The 24,233-nt window shown below is 45.3% G+C and overlaps 1 protein-coding gene across 1 annotated transcript in view; it reads left to right on the top strand.

Moving 5' to 3' along the window:
• Nucleotides 1-24,233, top strand: part of syn2b (synapsin IIb) — a 349,820-nt gene that overhangs the window by 1,768 nt on the left and 323,819 nt on the right. The window lies entirely within an intron of this gene.

Below are 24,233 nucleotides of genomic sequence, written 5' to 3'. Positions count from 1 at the left end.
ACTGCAGAGCAGCCAGACTCTGCTGCCCATATCCCAGGCTTCGAGTCATCTGCGAGGCAGCTGGCATTATACAGACAACACCTTATTTTATTGAGACCATTGCAATGTTTTCTCCCCTGTTACATGCCCCGAGGTGGCTACTTCATTCCTATGTGACAGCACCCATTTCACATATCTTGTCTCGCCCGTGGTAGAAATTATGACACTGCTCCGCTCTTAATGCCCTTTCAATCCAAGGTCAACAATTCATATTCCAGTGTACAAGAGTCTTACCGTGGAAGATCAACGTGTAAGCTAAAGCGTTTTGATTTTTCAGTGTCTGAAACAGATTCACTGATATTCCAACTCGAGATTGCTACAGACACCTGTTTATGGTTAAAAGCAAGCACGTACTTATGGTTACATATTCTTTAATTGAGAAATTAAATATGCATTGCATGGCTGCTTCTTACAGTGCAGAACATAACATCAGCTCAGAGAGTGCTTGCAATCAAATCACCTTTGGTGAAACGGTTCCTCTCGTTGTGTATAAGAAAATAACTGCAGGTGCTGGTACAAATCGAAGGTGTTTATTCACAAAATGCTGGAGTAACTCAGCAGGTCAGGCAGCATCTCAGGAGAGAAGGAATGGGTGACGTTTCGGGTCATTGTGTTAGTCAGTGTTCAATCCTGGGGATTATTTTAACACTGGAGAAAAGGAATAGGTGACGTTTCACTTCTCCAGTCTGAAGAAGGGTCTCGACCCGAAATGTCACCTATTTCCTCCAGAGATTGCTGCCTGCCCCGCTGGGTTGCTCCAGCTTTTTGTGCCCACCTTCGGTTTGAACCAGCATCTGCGGTTCCTTCCTACACGATATGTTAACGGATTCCCTAGTGCTGCTGCTGCTCGCCTCTGGCCATTGGCCTCAGTAGCACCTTGACACAGTGGTGTTTGACTCAGTCACGTTGCCATGAGATGACTTAGTCTGCAGTGAGTTGTGGATAAACGGCACCTCCACAACCACCTCTCCTTCCATGACATCATTTCCAAATAACTGAACAGATTTTCAGAGGCAAATTGATAAAAGCTCGGTGGCACCATGACAACCGTCATGATAACTTTTCTTTCCCCCCACAGCGGTACAACAGGAAATGAATGAAACACAGTTATTAAATTAGTTGAGATGGTTTGGAGATAATCTTATCAGGGCAATCATCTCTGGGGGGTAATTGGTTTGCAAAGATTCATTTTAACCAAATAGAATGTGCGTTGTGATACTGCAATGTCATTTTTTTAAACAAACTTTATATGCTTTTTTATTTAAAAAAAAAGCTGGCTTTCGCAAAGCACGTTAAGGAATGTGTCGTTTTCCTCAGGACGCAAATTATGATTGATTTTGGTGCCTGTTGAACTTTCACAGAAGCTTGGGAATATAATATATTTGTTGCTTTTCCTGTCGTCTAAAAATCAATATGCTGTTGCTGCCTTGTGTGTTCCTGGGCTATAAACCAAAGATAATAGAGCTCCTCGAGTATTTTTGCTATGAACCCACACCCAGCCCTGCCATTCTACACATTTGTTTTATATATTTATTCCTCATGTCTGCACTTAATGGTGTTCTAGCATCAAATGAAGTAGTAATCATCTGATTCAAGCAGAAATTAATTTGCAACCAGCCAGAGGCCCTGATTTATTGAGATTTATGATCAGATATTTGATGTTAATTTCCTTCGCATTGAAGCATGGTTTATACATTGTCACTGTAATACTAGACGCGATGTGCATGGTGTAACATTAATGTGCTGTAAGAATGCTACCATGGTTGTTCATCGTGGTAAATATAATGCATCTCTTACCCCTGCTCATTGCACCATGGAAGTGTAGAACAAATGCTTTCGGGCTTACAGCATTGACTCCCTCAATCTAATTAAGAATCCATTGTGCAAGATATCAATGTGATTTGTATGAATATAACTAATTTAAACCAGCATTGGACAACATACCTTAAAAGGAAAAAATATATATAAATCAATAGTAGTTATGTTATTTTTGAATGTAGGGAAAATAACTGCGGATGCAGGTACAAATCGAAGGTACCACAAAATGCTGGAGTAACTCAGCAGGTCAGGCAGCATCTAGGAGAGAGGGAATGGGTGACGTTTCGGGTCGAGACCCTTCTGCAGACCCTTCTTCTGAAGAAGGGTATCGATCCGAAACATCACCCATTCCCTCTCACCTAGATGCTGCCTGACCTGCTGAGTTACTCCAGCATTTTGTGATACCTGTTATTTTTGAATGATCACTTATGTCCACTACTCATAATCAACTTGTGCTTTCAAATTTCTAATTTACAGGACAACCCATTAAAGTAAATATGGAAATATATTGCTCTAGCATTCATTTTTGCTTCTTCCAGATAGCACAATGAATGGTTTCGTTTGTCAATTTGGCCGTCAGTGGTTTTTTTTTAACACATCACCAAATAGCACAATAATTGAAAAGGACCATTACTGCCTTTATCATTTGTAATGAATGAAGTTGCTTGTGAAACAAAATATGCTGCATCGCATGTTGAATATGGCAAGCATGCTCTAAAGTAGCAGCCATGTGTAGTTCTCAGCCTCTGAAATTGAGTTCCATTGACTGCAATGGAATTGAATTCTGACCATTGCCATATTATTGCCCACACAGTGTGACCATCCAGGAATGATTTTTCCAGCCAATATTCTAGACGTTGAAAAGGCTACCATTCCCTACCTGTCCTTGAGGAGATGGCACTGCCCCTCATACGCGACCGACTGTATTAGATGTGGTGAGAGGACTTACATCAGGCAGTGAGGTAAAGAGGTATAAATACCCAAGAGGGGGAACTTGGAGATGATGCTGAAGGTAGACTCAAAATAGACAACAGACAATAGACAATAGGTGCAGGAGGAGGCCATTCGGCCCTTCGAGCCAGCACCACCATTCAATGTGATCATGGCTGATCATTCTCAATCAGTACCCCGTTCCTGCCTTCTCCCCATACCCCCTGACTCCACTATCCTTAAGAGCTCTATCCAGCTCTCTCTTGAATGCATTCAGAGAATTGGCCTCCACTGCCTTCTGAGGCAGAGAATTCCACAGATTCACAACTCTCTGACTGAAAACGTTTTTCCTCATCTCAGTTCTAAATGGCCTACCCCTTATTCTTAAACTGTGGCCCCTTGTTCTGGACTCCCCCAACATTGGGAACATGTTTCCTGCCTCTAATGTGTCCAACCCCTTAATAATCTTATACGTTTCGATAAGATCTCCTCTCATCCTTCTAAATTCCAGTGTATACAAGCCTAGTCGCTCCAGTCTTTCAACATATGATAGTCCCGCCATTCCGGAATTAACCTAGTAAACCTACGCTGCACGCCCTCAATAGCAAGAATATCCTTCCTCAAATTTGGAGACCAAAACTGCACACAGTACTCCAGGTGCGGTCTCACTAGGGCCCTGTACAACTGCAGAAGGACCTCTTTGCTCCTATACTCAACTCCTCTTGTTATGTAAAATACTGGAGTAACTCAGCGGGACAGGAAGCATCTCTGGAGAGAAGGAATGGGTGATGTTTTGGGTCGAGACCCTTCTTGAGACTGAGAGTCAGGGGACAGGGAGGGCTGAGGGTATGGAAGGGTAAGGTGTGTAAACGACAGATCAAAGCAGAGGGTGATCAAGGAAATGTAGAATGGTTCACGGTTGGCTGGGGGGAAGGTGACAACAAGGCATACAAACAGTAAAATTAAACTAGTCGGAGAAAAATGAATCAGGAGGACATTGAAACTAGTCGGAGAACTAGGGTGGGAGAGGGACAGAGAGAGAGAGAGAGAGAGGGAAAGCAAGGGTTTACTTGAAGTTAGAGAAATCATTCATACAGCTGGGTTGTAAGCTGCCAGAGTGAAATATGAGGTGCTGTTACTGCAATTTGCATTGGGCCTCACTCTGACAGTGGAGGAGGCCCAGGACAGAAAGGTCAGTGTGGGGATGGGAGGGGGAGTTAAAGTGTTGAGCAACTGGAGATGATACTGTTCCCTTTCATCTTGTCCTTGGTCCTTTGAGGTGCTGGAGGGTGCGTTCTTGTGAAGTGCTGCTAAAGTAGCTGCTATTCCATCAGTAGATTATACGCATTGTGATCATGTTCCTCCACTGGTGGAGCGAGTGGAAGTTTCAAACGAGACACAGTGATCAAGCAGGATATTTTTTCCTAGATGGTGTGGAACGTTTTCAGGGCTGCACCAGGCCGGGCAGGTGAGGTATATTCCATCACATTCCTCCTTCGTGCCTTGCAGGTGGTAAAGGTTTTGGAGAGTAAAGATACAGAGAAGACTCAAGTTCCAACCATTTTTTTTTTTTAAGCCTTGATATTTAAATTGAGGATAGACACAAAATGCTGGAGTAACTCAGCGGGGCAGGCAGCATCTCTGGAGAGAAGGAATGGGTGGCGTTTCGGGTCGACACCCTTCTTCAGACCGAGTCAGGTCTGAAGAAGGGTCTCGACCCGAAACGTCACCCATTCCTTCTATCCAGAGATGCTGCCAGTCCCGCTGAGTTACTCCAGTATTTTGTGTTTTGCTTTGTTCCAGTCAATCTGGCAAGGTGCTTGGCTGTGCTCGAAGACTGAGGACTGCTTAATCCCGCGGAACTGAAATGTTCACAGTTTGTGGCATCGAGGCACTTGCACGAGATTACAAGAGCTCACGAAATCCCACTTGTCGTTCGATCCGCGGCTCTCTAAATTTCAGTTTCAGAATGTAGAAAATACCATCTATCTGCAATGATATATCCAGTAAAATCACAAACTATAAAACCATGTATAACTTGTTGGAGACCAAATGTGTAGGAAGGAACTGCAGATGCTGGTTTAAAAAGCGTTTTGTGTCCATCTTCGGTTTAAAGCAGCATCTGCAGTTCCTTCCTACAATATTTAAGTTGAGCTTCTGGCCAATGATGTCCAAAGGATCTCAAAGATGGTATACTTTGGAATTGATGGGCTGTTTTCAATTGCTACCTTGTACCTGTGTGGTGTGGATACTGCTTGCCACTCATTAGTCCACTTGTGCACGCCTTCTTTTTGCATTCGGGCATGGCTCTAAGAAAATCTGAATCTGCAACAAACACATCTTGTCTCCCCTTGCAAAGAAGGAGAGCTCATTGACGAAGCAGCTGAAGATGGAGACCACCGACTACTGCTTTTGGGCGCTCCGGGCGAGAGTTGATGGCATGCAGCTGAGCTGCCTTGTTTGAATGAGATGCCTCCTGAAACCCACAACTTTCCTGCTGACAATAGAATCAACACCCTCATCAGGAAGGCTGGCCCCGTCCTGGGGGTGGAGTTGGATCCAATGGAGGTGGTCATGGAGGGGAGGATGCTCCTCAAACTGTGGAGCATCTTGGACAATACAGCTCATCCCCTCCATGACAGACTGGTCAACCTGAGGAGCACCTTCAGCAACAGACTGGCTCCACCGAGATGCAGCACAGAACGCCACAGGAGATCCCTTTTCCCTGGGGCTATCAAACTGTACAACTCCTCCCCCTTCTGTCATGGGATAGGCGGATAAGGATGAGAGGAGATCTTATCGAAACGTATAAGATTATTAAGGGGTTGGACACGTTAGAGGCAGGAAACATGTTCCCAATGTTGGGGGAGTCCAGAACCAGGGGCCACTGTTTAAGAATAAGGGGTATGCCATTTAGAACTGAGATGAGGAAAAACTTTTTCAGTTAGAGAGTTGTGAATGTGTGGAATTCTCTGCCTCAGAAGGCAGTGGAGGCCAATTCTCTGAATGCATTCAAGAGAGAGCTAGATAGAGCTCTTAAGGATAGTGGAGTCAGGGGGTATGGGGAGAGGGCAGGACCGGGGTACTGATTGAGAATGATCCGCCATGATCACATTGAATGGCGGTGCTGGCTCAAAGGGCCGAATGGCCTCCTCCTGCACCTATTGTCTATTGTCTATTGACTCCCCCCCCACTTCCTAACCTTTGCACATCATTCCCAATCCCGGACTTCCCACTCATCACTTTCATTTCATGTTCCATGTATCTTGTGGTGCTTTAAGACTGTTGTCGATCAATTTCCCTCCTGGGATAAATAAAGTTCTCTCGTGTAATGTCGTAAGGCAGTAATGTTATGTTCAGTTGCTCTTTAGTGTAACAGAGTTTAGATACAACTCTACAGATCCCAAATGAGCTGGTATGCTGGTATGAGGTTTTGGGAATAGGCTGATCGGATGTCAAGGTCACTCCTTATCCTTCTAAACTGTGAGGAATGTAGATACAAACTGTCTAGACTTTCTTTCTTTCTTTTCAAATCTTTTTATTAAATTTCAAAAAAATGATAAGCATAACAGTGATATTGAAACATAGGGATCAGGATTACATTAACAACAAATGTAGCCTTAATATAAATCCAGTTTCAAAATACATATAGGGTATAGACCTCCCAGTCTCTATGTAATTATAGATAAAAGGTTAAAAGAGAACTTATATATATATATATATATATATCATATCATATCATCATATCATATATATACAGCCGGAAACAGGCCTTTTCGGCCCACCAAGTCCGTGCCGCCCAACGATCCCCGTACATTAACACTATCCTACACCCACTAGGGACAATTTTTTTTTTTTACATTTACCCAGCCAATTAACGTACATACCTGTACGTCTTTGGAGTGTGGGAGGAAACCGAAGATCTCGGAGAAAACCCACGCAGGTCACGGGGAGAACGTACAAACTCCTTACAGTGCAGCACCCGTAGTCAGGATCGAACCTGAGTCTCCGGCACTGCATTCGCTGTAAAGCAGCAACTCTACCGCTGCGCTACCGTGTATATATATAAATATATATTATTTTTTTTTAAAGATAAAAAGAAAAAAAAAGAAAAAAGATTTACCCCCCTAAACTAAAATAAGCAAATAAACAACAACAAAAAACAGAATCTGGGCTGCAAAAAAAAATTCAACAGTTTAGACCCCTGTTTGTCGTTAAAACTGTTCCACCAATTAAAGGTAAAAAATTATTATAACGGCTGGAGAGGGAACAACTTATATTGTGTGAAAATATTGAATAAAGCTTCCCCAAGTCCTATCAAATTTAATCGAGGGTTCAACAATATCACTCCTAATTTTTTCTAAATTTAAACATGATATCGTTTCAGAATACCAATGGAGTGTGGTGGGAGGATTATAGACTTTCTTAATAGCACATCTCTCTAATCCCAGGAATCAGCCTGATGCATCTCCTCTGGGCTGCTATTATTACCCTTGTTTCAGGTTAAGGAGACCAGCACCAACACCCTATTCAATTGTGTCAAAAGTTTCTCATTCTTAAACTCCAACCCCTTTATAATAAAGGCCAAAATGCCATTGGCTTTTTAGAGCACTTGTCGGACCTGCCTGCAATTATTGTGTGGTTCATGCACTAGAACACCTAGTTCCTTCTGAACGTTACTTATCATCTAATTCCTCTTGCCAAAGTGCACAGCCTCACACTTTCCCACAATAAACTCCATTTGCCAGGTTTTCACCCAACCACTCTCTATCCCGTTTCAAAATCACAATGTCCTCAGCACAGCATGTTCTTCTGCCTTGACATGTTTTAATGATTTATGTGTGTGTGTGTGTGTGTGTGTGTGTGTGTGTGTGTGTATTTTCAATCTTAAGTTGTAAATCTTCCCTTCCCTTTTCACATCATTGGCAGACATAGAAACCTTGCAGTTTGTTCCCTCCTGCAGGTCACTAATGTAAATAGGTGGTCAATAACTGATCCCTGTGCTACTCCACTCGTTATATGACTCCATCCTGAAAATAATCTATTTATTCCACTTCATTGTTCTCTGTGTGAGCCAATTTCCGAACCATTTAGACACTAGACTTCAGAGATGCGGCGCGGAAATGGACCCTTCAGCCCACCGAGACCGCGTGGACCAGCGATCACGCGTTACTCTGGCCTGCACACACACGAGGAACAATTTTTGCAACTTGCCGAAGCCAATTAACCTACAAACCTGTACGTCTTTGGAATGCGGGAGGAAACCAGAGCACCTGGAGAAAACCCACGTGGTCACAGGGAGAACGTACAAACTCCTTACACACAGCACCCGTAGTTATGATCTAATCCATGTCTCTGGCATTGCAAGGCAGCAACTCTACCGCTGCACCACTGTGCCACCACTTCTAATACATTTCGTACAAAAACGGGCTCTAAACATGTGTACCAGCCCCTTATGTGAAATGCCTTTAGGAACTTAAATGCACTACATTTAGAAAGTTCTCTCCAAAGGGCCTGTCCCACTTAGACGTTTTTTTAGGCGACTGCCGGCGACTATCAAAGTCGTAGCAGATCGCCGAAATTTTCTTTTACCCGACGACAATGACCACGACAATGACCACGACAATGACCACGACAATGACCACGACAATGCCGAGTCAGGTCGAGATTACACCGTCTTCGGAAACATCGCGAAATTCCCACGCTGTCAATGCTGCTCCGGCGTCCTAATTTTCGCTGAAATCACTGACAAGTCGGTAAGTACTTGAGAGTTTTGAAATATAACATCTTGCCCGGGTTACTTGAAAACCAAGCTTCACGGTAACAAGGCATAAACTGGATTGACTTCCAGTTTACTAATAGCAGTATTAAGAAATTTAATTTAAAAAGTGATTAAATGGATTTTTGTGCGGAGTGTGGGCATTCTTTGAAAATGTACGGGAGATGCATATCTGGTTTCTGGGTTGCATATCTGGGTTGGGAGCCTACTTTAAATGTAATCGCTGATGGCCATAAACATCGCGAAAATTCCCACGCTTACCTGACCGTCAAAACTGTGGCCTCCAATCTACCTGTCAAATGTCTTGACGGTAAATAAATTGGTTAAACACAAGTATTTTATGGTATCTTCAAATGACTTTACTTAATTTAATATTACGTGCTTCTAAATAACAGTATAACAGTATAACAGAGCTTTATTTGTCATTCGGTACCAAGGTACCGAACGAAACTACATAGCAGTCATACAAAAAAGAACACAAGACACATAACCCCAACACAAACGTCCATCACAGTGACTCCAAACACCCCCTCACTGTGATGGAGGCAACAAAACTTCCACTCTCTTCCCCACGCCCACGGACAGACAGCTCGTCCCCGACCGACCCGCACAGTTCCCGCGGCCGAGTCGCACCGGGCGCTGAAACGTCTCGCGACCAAGCCGGGCGATGGAAGGCCCCGCGACCGAGCCTTGCGCAGCTAAGTCCCGTGGCTGAGCCGCACCGGGCGATGTTAAGTCCCGCGGCCAAGCCGCACCAGCGATGAAAAGTCCCGCGGCCGAGCCGCACCGGGCGATGTAAAGCCCCGCGGCCGAGCCGCACCGGGCGATGTTAAGTCCCGCGGCCGAGCCGCACCAGCGATGAAAAGTCCCGCGGCCGAGCTGCACTGGGCGAAGTAAAGTCCCGCGGCCGAGCTGCACCGGGTGATGTAAAGTCCCGCGGCCGAGCCGCACCGGGCGATGTTAGGCCCCGCAGCCGAGCTGCACCGGGCACTGTTAAGTCCAGCGGCCGAGCCGCACCAGCGATGTAAAGTCCCGCTGCCAAGCCGCACCGGGCGATGTTAGGCCCCGCAGCCGAGCCGCACCGGGCACTGTTAAGTCCAGCGGCCAAGCCGCACCGGGCGATGTAAAGTCCAGTGGCCGAGCCGCACCGGGCGATGTTAGACCCCGCGGCCGAGCCGCACCCCGCGCCTTGAGGAAGAGAAAAGTTTCCCCCACCCCCCACCCCCCCACCCACACCACCACCCCCCACACATACACAACCAAAAAAATACAAAAACCATCCCAACACCGACACACAACAAAAAAAAAAGGAAAAAAGACGAACAGACTGCTAGCGAGCCGCAGCCGTTAGGCGCCGCCTCTTCCGCCACTTCCAATGCATCTGCGACAACCTAGTAAACCTGGGAACAGCATGCGACAGCGCCCGCAATAAGCAACGATACCTGGCAACAAGCCAGCTGTCGCCGAGAAATTTCACTCCAGTTGATTTCTCAGCGACACGCCGAGATCCACTACGATTCTTGGAAGACTCCTCACGATCATGCCCGCGACACCCCGGCGAACTGTCGGCGACAGCCTAGTCACCGGCAGTCACCTTAAAATCGCCTGAGTGGGACAGGCCCTTAACTCTCTCTGTTACATCTTCAAACCAGTAAGTGATGCATCTGGCCATGTACTTAGAGCCCGAGTGGACCAATGGCTGGAGTATTTGCGGCCATCCTCAACCTCTCATTATAAAGGTCTGCGATCCCCAAATGTTTTATAAATACATCAATAAAACTGGTGCCCAAAATGAACAAACGTGACATGCCTCAGTGAATGGTGGCACTAACAATCTATTCCTTTGTCAATTGGGAGGTTGGTCACAATGCATCTCAACTCTTGCTTTGGCAAGAATTGGAACCACTATATTTAATTCCCTTACCGCCACCATAGATCAACAGGGGATGCGATATTATAGACAATAGACAATAGACAATAGGTGCAGGAGTAGGCCATTCGGCCCGTCGAGCCAGCACCGCCATTCAATGTGATCATGGCTGATCATTCTCAATCAGTACCCCGTTCCTGCCTTCTCCCCATACCCCCTGACTCCGCTATCCTTAAGAGCTCTATCCAGCTCTCTCTTGAATGCATTCAGAGAATTGGCCGCCACTGCCTTCTGAGGCAGAGAATTCCACAGATTCACAACTCTCTGACTGAAAAAGTTTTTCCTCATCTCCGTTCTAAATGGCCTACCCCTTATTCTTAAACTGTGGCCCCTTGTTCTGGACTCCCCCAACATTCGGAACATGTTTCATGCCTCTAACGTGTCCAACCCCTTAATAATCTTATACGCTTCGATAAGATCCCCTCTCATCCTTCTAAATTCCAGTGTATACAAGCCTAGGTGCTCCAGATATTGCTGGTTCTCCACTCTGTACTGGACCATCTGGACAATAGGAATACGAATGCCAGGCTGAAGTTCATAGACTATAACTCAGCGTTCAACACCATCATCCCCTCCAACCCAAAGGATCTGCGTTGTGTCTGCCCAGTCCTATGCGATTGTATCCACGACTTCCTCACCGGCAGACCACAATCAGTGTAGAAACATAGAAAATAGGTGGAGGAGTAGATCATTCGGCCCTTCCAGCCAGCACCGCCATTCAATATGCTGATCATCCAAAATCATGCCCCCAAATTTCTCCCCACATCCCTTGATTTCTTTAGCTGAATTTCATTAGTATGAATTGGCAAGAACATTTTCTCCTTGATAACCATCAACACAAGGCTGCATGCTTCGGCCCATAACTGCAGCAGGTTAATTCCATACAGGTCCACTCATGGTTTTGTGCTTGTTTGTATCTGTGAGGACGTTGTGTCGTAGTATTGGCAAATGACTGTTTTAAGGCCTACATGTGCGCTTGATGGCGACGTAATGGCTGAGCACAATCTGGCGTTCCTATTTTCACCTGAACACCCGCGCTCGGTTCGCATTAACCAAACTGATCTCCCGGTGGCCGAGCACTTCAACTCCCCCTCCCATTCCCAGTCTGACCTTTCTGTCATGGGCCTCCTCCAGTGCCATAGTGAGGCCCACCGGAAATTGGAGGAACAGCACCTCATATTTCGCCTGCGCAGTTTGCAGCCCAGTGGTATGAACATCGACTTCTCCAACTTTAGATAGTTCCTCTGTCCCTCCCTTCCCCTCCTCCTTCCCAGTTCTCCCTCTATCTTCCTGTCTCCACCTATATCCTTCCTTTAGACAATAGACAATAGACAATAGGTGCAGGAGGAGGCCATTCAGCCATTCGAGCCAGCACCGCCATTCAATGCGATCATGGCTGATCACTCTCAATCAGTACCCCGTTCCTGCCTTCTCCCCATGCCCCCTCACTCCGCTATCCTGAAGAGCTCTATCCAGCTCTCTCTTGAAAGCATCCAACGAACTGGCCTCCACTGCCTTCTGAGGCAGAGAATTCCACACCTTCACCACTCTCTGACTGAAAAAGGTCTTCCTCATCTCCGTTCTAAATGGCCTACCCCTTATTCTTAAACTGTGGCCCCTTGTTCTGGACTCCCCCAACATTGGGAACATGTTTCCTGCCTCTAATGTGTCCAATCCCCTAATTATCTTATATGTTTCAATAAGATCCCCCCTCATCCTTCTAAATTCCAGTGTATACAAGCCCAATCGCTCCAGCCTTTCAACATATGACAGTCCCGCCATTCCGGGAATTAACCTAGTGAACCTACGCTGCACGCCCTCCATAGCAAGAATATCCTTCCTCAAATTTGGAGACCAAAACTGCACACAGTACTCCAGGTGCGGTCTCACCAGGGCCCGGTACAACTGTAGAAGGACCTCTTTGCTCCTATACTCAACTCCTCTTGTTATGAAGGCCAACATTCCATTGGCTTTCCTCACTGCCTGCTGTACCTGCATGCTTCCTTTCATTGACTGATGCACTAGGACACCCAGATCTCGTTGAACTCCCCCTCCTCTTAACTTGACACCATTCAGATAATAATCTGCCTTTCTATTCTTACTTCCAAAGTGAATAACCTCACACTTATCTACATTAAACTGCATCTGCCATGTATCCGCCCACTCACACAACCTGTCCAAGTCACCCTGCAGCCTTATTGCATCTTCCTCACAATTCACACTACCCCCCAGTTTAGTATAATCTGCAAATTTGCTAATGGTACTTTTAATCCCTTCGTCTAAATCATTAATGTATATTGTAAATAGCTGGGGTCCCAGCACCGAACCTTGCGGTACCCCACTGGTCACTGACTGCCATTCCGAAAGGGACCCATTTATCCCCACTCTTTGTCCCACCCCCCCTGACATCAGTCTGAAGAAGGGTCTCGACTCGAAACGTCACCCATTCCTTCTCTCCCGAGATGCTGCCTGACCTGCTGAGTTACTCCAGCATTTTGTGAATAAAACAAAACTGAAGATACTGGAACTTGAAGCAATAACAAAAAAAAATGATAGAAAAAGCCATTAGGCCAGGCATTAACGGTGGGAAGGGAAGAGAAGCAGCTGACATATTCGGGCCATAACCTTGTTGGAGATGAGCAAACCTAATCAGAAGTACCTGAGGGATGATAAGGAAGCAGCAGTTTTCTTTTTACGTGCCTGATGTGGTGTCATGAGAACCACGTGCGCTCTCTGAATCAATACCAGCATTGAAGGTTGCTGCAAGCAGGATGGAACTGCAGATGCTGGTTTAAACCGAAGACAGACACAGAATGCTGGAGTAACTCAGCGGGACAGGCAGCATCTCTGGAGAGAAGGAATGGGTGACGTTTCGGGTCGAGATCCTTCTTCAGACTCTCCTGCTGTAGAAGGGTCTCAACTCAAAACGTCACCCATTCCTTCTCTCCAGAGATGCTGCCTGTCCCGCTGAGGTACTCCACCATTTTGTGTCTTACTGTTGAAGGCTGTTGGCTCCCCATTGTCACTTTTTTACTATTTTCCCAGCCATAAATGTTTGAAACAATTTTGAGCAAAGTGAAAAGCGTTTTAGAGTGGCTGCTATGCACTGCCTTGATTTTAAAATATTCATGTTATACACCACATTACTTTAAGTTGCAGAGGATTTGATGTTCTCAGTTCTGTTAAAAGTGATCTGTTATCTCGGAATAATGCTATTACATGTCATGGTGAGAAGCTCTTGAACTCAAATATAGCGCAATTGTTAGCAAGTAAAAATGTGTTCACTTATACACCTTGATGGTGACTAAATCTTCATTAGCGCATTCAGTACTCTCTCGTCTGTTAACTTTCCTGCTTTTTTTTAACCCTCTGCTCTGTCATTTAATGGATTCTACTCATTGTTAATTAAATAGTGATTGGAGTGATAAAGCCTTTGGTGAAGGTAAGACCATTTCCAAATGCCACAACCTGATTGTGTAGGGAATGTGGGCACAGTTTCAGTTCAATATCTCAACATATCTTCCAAACCCGCAGCATCAGCCACTTGAATGGTAACTTAGTTAACAAATTAGAGTAGAGAAGTACTTGATCTTTTTAAATGTTGATTGTTGAAATGCAATTAAATATAGACGATAGACAATAGGTGCAGGAGGAGGCCATTCGGCCCTTCGAGCCAGCACCACCATTCAATATGATCATGGCTGATCATTCTCAATCAGTACCCCGTTCCTGCCTTCTCCCCATACCCCCTGACTCCGCTATCCTTAAGAGCTCTATCTAGCTCTCTCTTGAATGCATTCAGAGAATTGGCCCCCACTGCCTTCTGAGGCAGAGAATTCCACAGATTCACAACTCTCTGACTGAAAAGGTTTTTCCTCATCTCCGTTCTAAATGGCTTACCCCTTATTCTTAAACTGTGGCCCCTTGTTCTGGACTCCCCCAACATTGGGAACATGTTTCCTGCCTCTAATGTGTCCAACCCCTTAATAATTTTATACGTCTCGATAAGATCCACTCTCATCCTTCCAAATTCCAGTGTATACAAGCCTAGTCGCTCCAGTCTTTCAACATATGAGTATTTTCCCAGCCATATATATATAGTAATGTTCACTTCGTTTGTCATATAAGGTTTCCAAATTAGTAACGTCTCTCACTGAAGATAGATCATTTACTGCCGTGACTAATGTACATTACCTACAATACATGGTTGCCAGAGATAATGAATGTTAACTGTCGGATAGCAACATATATATTGAGATATTGAGATCATAAGTGATAGGAGCAGAATTACACCATTGGTCTATCATCTACTCCACCATTCGACCATGGCTGATCTATCTCTCCCTCTAAACCCCATTCTCCTGCCTTCTCCCCAGAACCCCTGACACCCGTACTAATCAAGTAGTATTGGGGTGATTTCTCGGCATCATCTGAACTGCAAGATCGGATGAGAACCCTGGGAGACTGAAAGGCCCACCATTTATAAGCTTTACGTGAAAGTTTAAGAATGAGGCCAGAATAACTGTTGGCAGGAATCCTCCATCAGGTGTGCTCAGGGTCTGTGTATGGTGCAGACATTACCCTCAATGGCACAACTGCTGTAAGGTAGTAAACGACTCCCACCCCATGCAGGACACTGTCACTGCTCTGAGCAGCTCCCTCAGTGACAGACTCCCTCACCCCGTGAATGTGAAGGAGAGATATCGAAGGTCTTTCCTTCCTGCTGCAGTCAGACTGCACAACCAGCACCGCTCCCAGCAGACCAGTAAATAAAGATAATTACCGCTATTTTATTATTTTAATGAATGATTATTTAATTTAGCTATCCGCTTTGCTGCTGTAACCCTGCACATTTCCCCGTTGTGGGACGAATATAGGATTATTAATTCATTATTGAGAAATACTCTCTTGCAAATTCTAAACTAATCTTCTCCAAGATCCCGTGATGGTGGTGTGTGTCAAATCTCCGATCTGTGCCTCATAGGGGAATACGATGTGAGTCCACATCTATAAACCTCCTCGCGCTGTGTTACAGACCTTGGGATTTCCCCATTGTATTGGGAATGCAGAGGGGACTGACTGAAGGCATCACTGTGACGTCTGATTTGAGTGCTTCATGCTGTGTCTGCCTCTCCCAGCAACCGAGATCATGACCACTTGACAGAACTCTTGACGTTGTCTTCCCACTTTAGTTTTGGCCAACGGATTTCTTTCCAAATTGAAACACTGGTTGAAGCAGCTCAATTATGATGTAATAAATGCATTTAATGGGCTAATATTTTGCACCCTGCACCGTTTGAATTCCGTCCCTTGGAGATGGGAAGTGGCCCTGCAAATCCTTATTTCATTAGAGGCAGAGGCAGGAAACGTGTTCCCAATGTTGGGGGAGTCCAGAACAAGGGGCCACAGTTTAAGAATAAGGGGTAGGCCATTTGGAACTGAGATGAGGAAAAACCTTTTCAGTCAGAGAGTTGTGAATCTGTGGAATTCTCTGCCTCAGAAGGCAGTGGAGGCCAATTCTCTGAATGCATTCAAGAGAGAGCTAGATAGAGCTCTTAAGGATAGCGGAGTCAGGGGATATGGGGAGAAGGCAGGAACGGGGTACTGATTGAGAATGATCAGCCATGATCACATTGAATGGCGGTGCTGGCTCGAAGGGCCGAATGGCCTCCTGCACTTATTGTAAAAAAAAAAATAAAAAAATAAAAAAATTACTGGATGTCTTGAAATGACCCAGCTATGAGCAGGCATGGAAAAACATGTGGGATTGCGGTATGTTCCAGAGATAATGCAACTCGTCCAACATGGCTTCTTCTAAAAAACCTGTTTATCTACGTTTTGGAAATGGTAGGAACAAACACTGGAAACACCTGTTATGCACAACATCAAAGTACACTACAGCTTTCAAATGTATGTTCAATAGGACAATCCATTTCCCTAAAGAAGGCACCTACGTGTCATTGTCCCTTGGGTACAGGAGAGCAGGTGCAAGCAGGAGCATGTTAAAAGCAACATAAAGTAGGTTAGATGTCCGGAATTAAATCAATTCCACGGAGTAAGTGCTTACGACTTTTCAGTGATTCAGAACGGATTTTGGGATCATTTTTTAACCAAAATGGATTGAATATATTAAATGAATTATATAAATGGTCTGAAGAAGGGTCTCGACCCGAAATGTCACCCATTCCTTCTCTCCAGTGATGCTGCCTGTCCCGCTGGGTTACTCCAGCAATTTTGTGTCTCTCTCCGGTGTAAGCCGGTATCTGCAGTTCCTTCCTACACGTTAAATGCCAGCCTTGCCAGGGCCCTAAAACGGAATTGAAAAAGAAACGAGCGTGGGTTTATATTCTCTACATTTCTTGGCCGGTTGAATTTGTGGCACCCCATGCATGTATTTCTTGGATTTGACCAAAGTGATGTCAATATCCCTCAGACAAATAGACAATAGGTGCAGGAGGAGGCCATTCGGCCCTTCGAGCCAGCATCGCCATTCAATGTGATCATGGCTGATCATTCTCAATCAGTACCCCGTTCCTGCCTTCTCCCCATACCCCCTGACTCCGCTATCCTTAAGAGCTCTATCTAGCTCTCTCTTGAATGCATTCAGAGAATTGGCCTCCACTGCCTTCTGAGGCAGAGAATTCCACAGATTCACAACTCTCTGACTGAAAAAGTTTTTCCTCATCTCCGTTCTAAATGGCCTACCCCATATTCTTAAACGGTGGCCCCTTGGCTCACACTAGTGACGTGAGTCTGGTAGACCATCATTTCCCTGTCACCCATTAGCACATGCACAGTTAACGGCGGTGGGAAGTATGTAGGAAAAGCAGATTATGATGTGAGTCAGTGTGACATTAACACTCCAGATTAAGCTGCTGATCAGTCTTCACAGCTGAACACACATCCAGCAGCTGGTAGCCACTGTAACTACTATTTAAACGGATCATCCATGAATAGCAGTTTAATTGCTCATGGATTTTTGAAGCATTTTGGTTTAGTTCAGTTTAATTTTAGATCCGTTTTAGTTCAGAGATACAGCGCGGAAACAGGCCCTTCGACCCACCAAGTCCACACCGACCAGCGATCCCCGCACACACACTAGGGACAATTCACACTTACACCCAGCTAATCGACCTACAAACCTGTACATCTTTGGAGTGTGAGAAGAAATATTCATACCGCTGCCCAAGCAAAATATGAGGTGCTGCTCCTCCAGTTTGTGATGGGCCTCACTCTGACAATGGAGGAGGCCCATGACAGAAAGGTCAGTGTGGGAATGGGGGGGGAGCTAAAGTGTTTAGCAACCAGGAGATCAGGTAGGCCAGGCTGATTGAGCGGACGGATGCTGGGTATTTGCACTTCTGTGAGGATATCTTCACTGAAATCCGTCACCTGCTCCAAACATATCCAGGTATCTCTCGGAGAAGGATGGGTAACTCACAAGACCAATGACTCCCAAGCCCACAGCAGCCAGAAACTTCTGTTCATCAGGATGCCGGCATTAGAGCTGGAAACCTCTCTGTTATCCTGCAGGATTGGGAGAGAACTGACAACATTTCATTCTCACTTCCAGAGTTGCAAATGACTGTAAAAAAAAGCAAATCTTAACGTTATTTATTTGAACGCACTTAGCATTTGCAACGAGAGAGCTGGGTTGATAGTGCTGATGGCAACATGTTGTGATAGCTCTTGCAGAGTGACCCAGACTGAGTGCACAATGTTCTTGGGGTTGTGCACTGTTCCAAAGGGAAATGCAGATGGGGTTGTATTGTTAATCAAGAAAGGTGCCACAGTGATGCTTACGTTGTAACATAAAGGCAATGGATGATGAGTGTGGAATCGTTAGGAATTGAAACCACAAAGAGTAGGGGAAGGAAGACACTAATGTGGGTAATTTACACAAAACCCAAATGTTACCTCTCAGTAGGTCAAAGCATAAATGGGGAGATATCAAAGGCTGGTTTGAAAGGGACTGCGGTTATTATAGGAGATTTTAACCATGGATATCAAAGCAGAAGAGTTTGTGGAATGGAAGTTTCTGGAAGCGTTTCTCGGTCTACTACATTGCAGAGTACACCCAAGGATGGACGATTTTAGATTTAGTCATGTGTACCTAGCAAGAAATAATAAGAGAGCTTGTGGTTAACCACCCCCTTGACCACAATATGATAGAATTCCAAATGCCATTTGGGTATAAACACCATGGGTCCACATCCAGTGCCTTCAATTTAAATAAGGGTCTGAGCGAGGGGTTGTCTAAAATGGGCTGGGGTAAATAAGCTAAGAGGCTGATCCGTAGATGAATGATGGCAAAATTTCAAACCGTTGGTCTATGGTCCTCAACAAGACGCTGTTCCATCAACAAGAGGAGTTCCGTCAGAAAGAGACACACCCCATTGTTAACAAAGGCGGTAAAGGATAATATTACATTGAAAAACAGGGCTTGCAAAGTGGCAAGTACGTGACGGACCAGGGGACGGCAACGTCTTTATGGTCCAACAGCACAAGGCCGAAAACCTCATAAGGGAGAAAATGAATTTTGAAAGACACCTTGCATGCAGTATAAAAAACAACAGTAGAAGTTCACATGGATAAGAAGACCACAGCTAAGGTAAATCGTGTGCCTAGAAAACAAAACTGGCGAATTAGTAACGGCAAAAAATAAATGACATGTGTTGAATAAATATGTTGGATCTGTCTTCACTGTGGAAGACATTGGTAATGTTCATAAGACATCATGTGGGCTAATTTCAAACAACAGGGTAGAATTCACAAAAATCTAAATTTCAAAGGAGAAAGTATTGGAGAAACTTTGGGGTGGGAGGGGGGCGGGTGGGGGTAGGGGGGGCGGGGTGGGGGTGGGGGGGGGCGGGGTGGGGGGTGGGGGTGGGAGGAAGGTTCGGGGAGGGATTGGGATAGGTGTTGGTGGCTTAGCTCAAGACAGACGTCACCAGAACAACGATCTGCACAATAGGGGTTTCAAGGAAGTAGCTGTTGTAATGGTGGGTCACCTCGTTGACATCAGGAGGGTATCTGAAGACTGGAAAATAGTGAATGTGACTCCAGTGTTCAAAAAAGAAAAAAGGCAGAAGACAGGGAACCACAGACCAGTTAGTTTATTAACTATTGTTGGCAATCAAAGACTGAATAGTTAGCCATTTAGGAAATCTGAATATAATTTGTCAATGGGTTTCATAAGGTCATAAGATCATAAGTGATGGTAGAATTGGGTCATTCAGCCCATTCAATCATGGCTGATTTATCTCTCCCTCCTAACCCAATTCTCCTACCTTCTCCCCATAACCTCTGACACCCGTACTAATCAAGAATCTATCTATCTCTGCCTTAAATATATCCACTGACTTGGCCTCCACGGCCTTCCGTGGCAAATAATTCCACAGATTCACCAACCTCTGACTAAAGAAATTCCTCCTCATCTCCTTCCTAAAAGAATGTCTTTTAATTCTGAGATTATGGCCTCTAGTCCTAGACTCTCCCACTAGTGGAAACATCCTCTCCACATCCACTCTATCCAAGCCTTAATTTCAAGTTATAGACAATAGACAATAGACAATAGGTGCAGGAGTAGGCCATTCGGCCCTTCGGGCCAGCACCACCATTCAATGTGATCATGGCTGATCATTCTCAATCAGTACCCCGTTCCTGCCTTCTCCCCATACCCCCTGACTCCGCTATCCTTAAGAGCTCTATCTAGCTCTCTCTTGAAAGCATTCAGAGAATTGGCCTCCACTGCCTTCTGAGGCAGAGAATTCCACAGATTTACAACTCTCTGACTGAAAAGGTTTTTCCTCATCTCTGTTCTAAATGGTCTACCCCTTATTCTTAAACTGTGGCCCCTTGTTCTGGACTCCCCCAACATTGGGAACATGTTTCCTGCCTCTAACGTGTCCAACCCCTTAATAATCTTATATGTTTCGATAAGATCCCCTCTCATCTCTCTAAATTCCAGTGTATACAAGCCTGGTCGCTCCAGTCTTTCAACATATGACAGTCCCGCCATTCCGGGAATTAACCTTGTAAACCTACGCTGCACGCGCTCAATAGCAAGAATATCCTTCGTCAAATTTGGAGAATTTGGAGTTCTTTGTGGATGTGGCAGGGAGAGTTGATAGAGGGGAACCATCCACTCAAATGCTTAGAGAACTTAGGCACATTGTTATCTAAATTGAGAGAATACACAGGTGAGTGAAATACTGTGGGATCTAGTTTTTTGAGTGCACAAATCATAAAAAGCCAGCAGGGAGGTCCAACAGTAGTTGAGAAGCGAAATAACGTTTTGGTCTTCATTACAAAAGGGTAGGAGTTTAAAAGTAGGGAGGTTCTGTTGCAATTGTACAGGGAGTTAATCAGGTCTCGTCTGGAACACTGCACGGTTTGGTAATGTTAACATTAGAGGCAATGCAAATGTGATTGAATCACCAGGCTAATTCCTAGCAGAAGAGGGTTGCCCTTCCAAGAGAGACTAAATGGTTTGGGCAAGGAAAATGTACTTGGAGTTTAGAAGAATAAGGGGTAACATTATTTAAGCAGAGAAGGGGATTCTGTAGGGCAGATATTTTCACCAGTGGGAGAGCCTTATACAAGGGAGATGTAGCTACAAGAAAAGATTCCAGTTAGGAAAAACCAAGGAACATCAAACATTTTTTCAGAGGATGGTAAAACTCTGAGATTCTGTCCTGGTAAGTGAGGAAAGTTGGATAAAGCACTTAAAATGAAGAAGACATACACCAATGAGCCAAAACATTATGACCACTGACAGGTGAAGTGAATAACATTGATCATCTTGTTACAATGGCACCTGTCAAGGGGTGGGATATATTAGGCAGCAAGTGAACAGTCAGTTCTTGAAGTGGATGTGTTGGATGCAGGAGAAGTGGGCAGGAGTAAAGACCTGAGCGACTTTGACAAAGGCCACATTTTTATGGCCAGACGACTGGGTCAGAGCATCTCTGAAACGGCAAGGCTTGTGGGATGCTGCTAAAGGATCTGCTGCTAATGTTTTGGTGCCAGATTACCACAGGACACCTTCAGGGGCCTTGTAGAGTCCATCCCTCGGCGCGTCGGCGCTGTTTTGGCGGCACACGGAGGACCAACAGCATATTAGGCAGGTGGGCATAATGTTTTGGCTCATTGGTGTAAATATTTGGTAGATTGGGGAATAGTGGGGGTGTGGAAGAAGAGTTGAGACCTGTGTAGATCAGCCACAATCATGTTAAATGGTGGGACAATACATAATCCAGGAGGGATAGGATCCCCTCAATGTGGGGCTGGTGATTGACCAGACATGGTGTCTCATTGAGATCCATTCCTGTTATCCTTGCAGGAGTTCCAAGCAGTGACCTGCCTGCTAGCTTTTTGTGATTCATGCACGCAAATACAGTATTTCACTCACCTGCGGTCTCTTTCTCAATTTAGGAAATAATCCGCCATTTGATTTCTCTAACCACAGCTTCATTCTTTTGTGTCATCTGCAGTCGAGCCACCACGATAAACCAGAGTGTGCTTCTGCTGTCGGCAGGCTTGTGAATTGTGTGCACAGCCACACACATCAGTCTGAAGAAGGTTCTCGACCTGAAATGTCACCCATTCCTTCTCTCCAGAGATGCTGCCTGCCTGAGTTACTCCTGCATTTTGCGTCCATCTTCGGTTTAAACCGGCATCTGCAGTTCCTTCCTACACACATCAGTCAGTCGGTTTAGTTTATTGTCACGTGTACCGAGGTACAGTGAAAAGCTTTTGTGGCGTGATAACTAGTCAGCGGAAAGACAATACATGGTTACAATCGAGCCATTTACAGTGTATAGATAAGGGAATAACATTCAGTGCAAGGTAAAGTCAGTAAAGTCCGATCAAGGATAGTCCGAGGGTCACCAGAGAGGTAGATAATAGTTCAGCACTGCTCTCTGGTTGTGGTAGGATGATTCAGTTGCCTGATAACAGCTGGGAAGAAACATGTGGATGAAATATCAAGTTACCACAAGAAATATGGTATGCTCAAACAGTTGGCTTTGACTCGGACCCCACAAGTATTTTGTGCTTTCAAGAGTGTTTACAAATTGCTCTAATCCCCAGTGAGTTGCCTGCCAAGTGCATAGCGCACTCTCCAGGCTTTCCAGCACTCTTCCGAATATGCATCGAATTTCACAGTGATTTGCACCTGTTTGACCTGCCAACAAAAGGCAGTCACAAAATACTGGAGCAACTCAGTTCTTCCTTCTCTCCAAAGCTGCTGCCTGTCCCGCTGAGTTACTCCAGCATTTTGTGTCTATCCTCGATGTAAACCAGCATCTGCAGATCCTTCCTACACATTGAAAGGCAGTACTTGCACCCTTTCCTCCTTCAAAGAGGAGGAAAAGAGGAAGAGTGAGAGTGCCAGTAAGCGATGGAGGGAGGGAGGGAGGGAGGGAGGGAGGGAGGGAGAGTGCAGGCAAACTAGCTAAGGTTTCTCTGGAAGGGCTATCCATGAACAGCTCTTGCACCTGCATCATTTCCGAGGAATTGGAACTCAGGGAATAGGTCCTGCACCCAGTTTGGTAGGTGGAAAAGCAAGCCCCAATATTTAAAAGGGGACGGAGAGGGAAAACGGGAACCACAAGTTGCTCAGCCTGGTGTTGGCAGTGGAAAAATTGCTGGAGAAGGACATGAATGACGAGCCAACCAAACATTCAGTCCACATAAAGGGGATTCAACAAAGTGAACACGGATGTCTGGAAGAGAAACTATGTGCAACAAATCATTGGCCTTTTTGAGAATGTGAATCGTCGTGGCGATCCCTCGAGGTGGAGGACGATGGTCTACGTTCCGATGTCAGAACGAAGACGCCTGTGTGCGTGTGCATGTTTAACGTGTACTTGATGTTGCACTCCAAGAAGCACACGGTCCTTCACAAATCAATCAACTGATTCCAATGGCAAGGGAACCAAGACGATTGGAGCTGATAGATCGGTTGCAGCCTTCATCCGCCTTCACAGCCGTTGAGTTCAAGATAACTTTGCCCGCCTGGTCCGCCATTGAGGTCTTGTACGTTGGATCGTTCTTAGTCTGGACCCTCATCCTCGACCTTACCACCATGGGTGGCCCCACCAGAAGCTAGTGCTTCCCACGGCATCGCTCTCGGAATGATGGGGGCACGCAAGCCTCTTCACCACGACAAGGGGAACGATCCGAAGAGGAGAATGTGAATGGTGGGATAGACAAGGGAGAGCCAGTGGATGTGGTACTATTGGATTTAAAGAACCTTTTGACGAAGTCCTAAATAAAAGGTTTCTGTGGAGAATTGAAGTGCATGATAATGTGTGCCATGTATTAGCATGATTTGAACATTGGTAAAACAGAACAGGAATGAATGAAGAAGGGTCTTGAGCCGAAACGTCACCTATTCCTTTTCTCCAGTGATGCTGTCTGACGCGCTGAGTTACTCCAGCTTTGTGTGTCTATTTGAGGAATAAATGAGCCTTCTCTGTGATGGCAGGCAGTCACTGGTGAAGTACTGCAGGGTTCATTGCTTGGCTAACCAAATATAATACTGTAAAGTTTGCCAACAGCACTAAACTGGCCAAAGATTGACAGGCGACCTGATAGAAGTTTCTAAAATTATGAGAGGCAGAGATAAGGTAGACAATCAAAACCTTTTGCCGAGGGTGGAAACATCAAAGACTAGAGGTCTTTCGGGTGAGAGGGGCAAGGTTTAAAAAAGATGTGTTTTTATTAACGCAG

This window comes from Rhinoraja longicauda, chromosome 17 (assembly GCF_053455715.1).
Source record: "Rhinoraja longicauda isolate Sanriku21f chromosome 17, sRhiLon1.1, whole genome shotgun sequence".
Classification (NCBI taxonomy): Eukaryota; Metazoa; Chordata; class Chondrichthyes; order Rajiformes; family Arhynchobatidae; genus Rhinoraja; species Rhinoraja longicauda.
The sequence above is the reverse complement of the archived record's forward strand: the minus strand, read 5'-3'. Positions and strand labels throughout refer to the sequence as shown.